General features: G+C 53.8%; 2 non-coding genes across 2 annotated transcripts; both read left to right on the top strand.

Moving 5' to 3' along the window:
* The first annotated feature begins 2,571 nt into the window (after positions 1 to 2,571).
* Positions 2,572 to 4,464, top strand: LOC126320171 (small subunit ribosomal RNA). The gene has a single exon (XR_007557918.1). It is a non-coding gene; the product is annotated as a small subunit ribosomal RNA (ribosomal RNA).
* A 358-nt stretch (positions 4,465 to 4,822) lies between these two features.
* Positions 4,823 to 4,977, top strand: LOC126320138 (5.8S ribosomal RNA). The gene has a single exon (XR_007557887.1). It is a non-coding gene; the product is annotated as a 5.8S ribosomal RNA (ribosomal RNA).
* Positions 4,978 to 5,000: the final 23 nt, after the last annotated feature.

Raw genomic sequence — 5,000 nt, 5'->3', positions numbered from 1 at the left:
CTAACTGTGGCTGTACCAGATTATCGCTTAACCTAACTCAATTTGTCCCTTAACCTAACTCAATTTGTCCCTTAACCTAACTCAAGTTGTCCCTTAACCTAACTCAAGTTGTCCCTTAACCTAACTCAAGTTGTCCCTTAACCTAACTCAAGTTGTCCCTTAACCTAACTCAAGTTGTCCCTTAACCTAACTCAAGTTGTCCCTTAACCTAACTCAAGTTGTCCCTTAACCTAACTCAAGTTGTCCCTTAACCTAACTCAAGTTGTCCCTTAACCTAACTCAAGTTGTCCCTTAACCTAACTCAAGTTGTCCCTTAACCTAACTCAAGTTGTCCCTTAACCTAACTCAAGTTGTCCCTTAACCTAACTCAAGTTGTCCCTTAACCTAACTCAAGTTGTCCCTTAACCTAACTCAAGTTGTCCCTTAACCTAACTCAAGTTGTCCCTTAACCTAACTCAAGTTGTCCCTTAACCTAACTCAAGTTGTCCCTTAACCTAACTCAAGTTGTCCCTTAACCTAACCCACGTTGTCCCTTAACCTAACCCACGTTGTCCCTTAACCTAACCCACGTTGTCCCTTAACCTAACCCACGTTGTCCCTTAACCTAACCCACGTTGTCCCTTAACCTAACCCACGTTGTCCCTTAACCTAACCCACGTTGTCCCTTAACCTAACCCACGTTGTCCCTTAACCTAACCCACGTTGTCCCTTAACCTAACCCACGTTGTCCCTTAACCTAACCCACGTTGTCCCTTTGCCTAACATAGTTCACTGCTCGGAATCTCTGGTGTCGTTGTTATCCTCATGTAGATGTCTTGCGAGTGTTGCTTACTTTCCACATATTCCCGCTATCCACTGTCAATTGTACTGCAATAGGACTATATCGGCCCCCCCCCCCTCTGTCCCCCTCTTTGTGTCTCTGTCCTCTCAAGCTGGTCGGTCTGGCGTGTGAGTGTTAAATGAGCCTCGCAGCTGTTCAGTTGCATTCAGATGTCGACGCCCTCAGTGTACGTCGTGGTATGGTCTGTGTCCATTGTCCGCTGATGTCGTACGCGTAACCCACACGCTGTACCGATCATCGGTAGTTACGTACAGAGTGAAGTAGTGTGATACGTGTGACTGTACGCTGGCTGTGCCCAACGGTGTCGAATCTCAATTTCCATATGTTGTGCTCGATGCTACTTGTCTCGTCTCCCAATAACAGCTAGGTTGCACTGTGGTACGCCGTAGAGGCGTGTGGGAGGAACGTACGAACGCATTGTATGTCACCCTGGGTCGCTGGGGGTGGTGGTGCGGTGAGTCAGGTCAGGTCAGGTCAGGTCAGGTCAGCGTGAGCCGTCTGATGTAGTGACGCGTGTATTCCGACTTTGTCGTATTGCCTCACACAAAGTGCTACCCTGGTGGACCGCGTTCCATATCTGGGACATGCCGCAGATGCCGGTTGACAGTGGATCGCGGAAGGGACATCGCATACTTGCGCGGGCCACCTTCCACGTGTTCTCTTCTGCACATGTCGCAGTGTGTATGTGGTCTGATGTAGCGTGTCGTGACACATGACATCCTGGCATGCAAGAATTGTTGAATTCGCAAATGTAGGTGGACATCTACGTTTACTGCCCAAGATACGCAAATGAACTGGAAATCCGTTGTTGAGCGGTTGTTCACGCTGGAGGTGAATCTGTGATGGCGACGATCGGTACAGCTATTAACCGGTTGTTTCAGCGGTACCCGCCACATCCACACACGTGACTAGGCCCATGTGGGTATGAAGCGATACGCGGCGGTGGCTTGGTGGGACTGTTCCCGGCCGGTGAAGGGGGGCCGCCCGGCGTGTTGGCCGCGCGCTGCGTGGGCGCACGCGCAACAGCCGGCTGGTGGGGGGCGCCGAGTGGCAGGAGCGCCAGCCGACGGGCCCGGCAGGCGGCGCAGCTACGCTGCGGCGCACCCTGCACGCGGCGCCTGGCGGCCAAAGTTGGTTCAGCCGAGCCCGGTGCGAAGCGCGGTGGACATCTGCAGTGTGCTGGTCTGATTGAGGACTGTGTGCGTTGAGGATGCGCCGCCGCCTGGCACTCGGCGCCGCGACGCCGTCTGCTGCTCGGTCGCCCCAGCGGTTCTCGCAGGTGGTTTGTATCGCAGTTGTGCGGACGTGTTGGCGCGTGCGCTGTGCTGGGAGAGTTCGCTTCTGCACCCAAGTGGGGCTTTGCCCTTGTGTGGCGCTGGCGTTGGAGCTGCCGGTCACCATAGGTGGCGCGTGTTGTCTCCCGCCGGCAATGCCACGACAGCACGCTCCCGGGCCTCTGTCGGCAGCGGCAAGCTCAGTTGGGAGCAAGGGTGTTCGCACTAAAACCGTCTACTCGCCTAACTCCGGGCGATTGCGCCTCTCTCGAAACCGACCAAGTACCTAGGACGGCGCTGCGCGCCGCCGGGACCTGAGAGGGTTTCGAGGTGTATCGTGCAGGGGAGCTCGGCCTCCTCCTGTTTGCAGAATAATTGAGCGGACGCTTGCGTGTTCGCGCGGGCCCCCGGGACACACTCCCGGGCGGCCGGCTGCTCAGCTCTAGTTGACGCAGCTCCCTGGTTGATCCTGCCAGTAGTCATATGCTTGTCTCAAAGATTAAGCCATGCATGTCTCAGTACAAGCCGCATTAAGGTGAAACCGCGAATGGCTCATTAAATCAGTTATGGTTCCTTAGATCGTACCCACGTTACTTGGATAACTGTGGTAATTCTAGAGCTAATACATGCAAACAGAGTCCCGACCAGAGATGGAAGGGACGCTTTTATTAGATGAAAACCAATCGGATTGGCTTGTCTGGTCCGTTTGCCTTGGTGACTCTGAATAACTTTGGGCTGATCGCACGGTCCTCGTACCGGCGACGCATCTTTCAAATGTCTGCCTTATCAACTGTCGATGGTAGGTTCTGCGCCTACCATGGTTGTAACGGGTAACGGGGAATCAGGGTTCGATTCCGGAGAGGGAGCCTGAGAAACGGCTACCACATCCAAGGAAGGCAGCAGGCGCGCAAATTACCCACTCCCGGCACGGGGAGGTAGTGACGAAAAATAACGATACGGGACTCATCCGAGGCCCCGTAATCGGAATGAGTACACTTTAAATCCTTTAACGAGTATCTATTGGAGGGCAAGTCTGGTGCCAGCAGCCGCGGTAATTCCAGCTCCAATAGCGTATATTAAAGTTGTTGCGGTTAAAAAGCTCGTAGTTGGATTTGTGTCCCACGCTGTTGGTTCACCGCCCGTCGGTGTTTAACTGGCATGTATCGTGGGACGTCCTGCCGGTGGGGCGAGCCGAAGGGGTGCTTTCGCGTCCCGAGGCGGACCCCGTTTAAATCCTACCAGGGTGCTCTTTGTTGAGTGTCTCGGTGGGCCGGCACGTTTACTTTGAACAAATTAGAGTGCTTAAAGCAGGCAAGCCCGCCTGAATACTGTGTGCATGGAATAATGGAATAGGACCTCGGTTCTATTTTGTTGGTTTTCGGAACCCGAGGTAATGATTAATAGGGACAGGCGGGGGCATTCGTATTGCGACGTTAGAGGTGAAATTCTTGGATCGTCGCAAGACGAACAGAAGCGAAAGCATTTGCCAAGTATGTTTTCATTAATCAAGAACGAAAGTTAGAGGTTCGAAGGCGATCAGATACCGCCCTAGTTCTAACCATAAACGATGCCAGCCAGCGATCCGCCGCAGTTCCTCCGATGACTCGGCGGGCAGCCTCCGGGAAACCAAAGCTTTTGGGTTCCGGGGGAAGTATGGTTGCAAAGCTGAAACTTAAAGGAATTGACGGAAGGGCACCACCAGGAGTGGAGCCTGCGGCTTAATTTGACTCAACACGGGAAACCTCACCAGGCCCGGACACCGGAAGGATTGACAGATTGATAGCTCTTTCTTGATTCGGTGGGTGGTGGTGCATGGCCGTTCTTAGTTGGTGGAGCGATTTGTCTGGTTAATTCCGATAACGAACGAGACTCTAGCCTGCTAACTAGTCGCGTGACATCCTTCGTGCTGTCAGCGATTACTTTTCTTCTTAGAGGGACAGGCGGCTTCTAGCCGCACGAGATTGAGCAATAACAGGTCTGTGATGCCCTTAGATGTTCTGGGCCGCACGCGCGCTACACTGAAGGAATCAGCGTGTCTTCCTAGGCCGAAAGGTCGGGGTAACCCGCTGAACCTCCTTCGTGCTAGGGATTGGGGCTTGCAATTGTTCCCCATGAACGAGGAATTCCCAGTAAGCGCGAGTCATAAGCTCGCGTTGATTACGTCCCTGCCCTTTGTACACACCGCCCGTCGCTACTACCGATTGAATGATTTAGTGAGGTCTTCGGACTGGTACGCGGCATCGACTCTGTCGTTGCCGATGCTACCGGAAAGATGACCAAACTTGATCATTTAGAGGAAGTAAAAGTCGTAACAAGGTTTCCGTAGGTGAACCTGCGGAAGGATCATTACCGACTAGACTGCATGTCTTTCGATGTGCGTGTCGTGTCGCGCAACACGCTACCTGTACGGCAGTGGCCGTGCGCCGCGTGCGGAACCACGCGTGCCTCTCAAAACTAGCGGAAGTGTTGTTGTTGTTGTGTGGTACGAGCGCTGAAGCTCTGGAGCGGCTGGCCTGCGGTACCTGGCGCCGGTTTTGAATGACGTTCGCCCGAGTGCCTGTCCGCTCCGGTGTGGAGCCGTACGACGCCCATCGGCTGTGAGGCCGTTGGACACAAAAAAAATAGTGGAACAGGGGCCGTCAGACGCCTCAGTCCCGCAAATGCTACTGTCTTGAAAGAGACAGTGGGAGACTGAAAAGGAAAAGATCACCCAGGACGGTGGATCACTCGGCTCGTGGGTCGATGAAGAACGCAGCAAATTGCGCGTCGACATGTGAACTGCAGGACACATGAACATCGACGTTTCGAACGCACATTGCGGTCCATGGATTCCGTTCCCGGGCCACGTCTGGCTGAGGGTCGGCTACGTATACTGAAGCGCGCGG

Source organism: Schistocerca gregaria, unplaced genomic scaffold (assembly GCF_023897955.1).
Source record: "Schistocerca gregaria isolate iqSchGreg1 unplaced genomic scaffold, iqSchGreg1.2 ptg000703l, whole genome shotgun sequence".
Taxonomy (NCBI): domain Eukaryota; kingdom Metazoa; phylum Arthropoda; class Insecta; order Orthoptera; family Acrididae; genus Schistocerca; species Schistocerca gregaria.
Note: the sequence above shows the minus strand (reverse complement) of the source record. Positions and strands in the feature narration are given on the sequence as shown.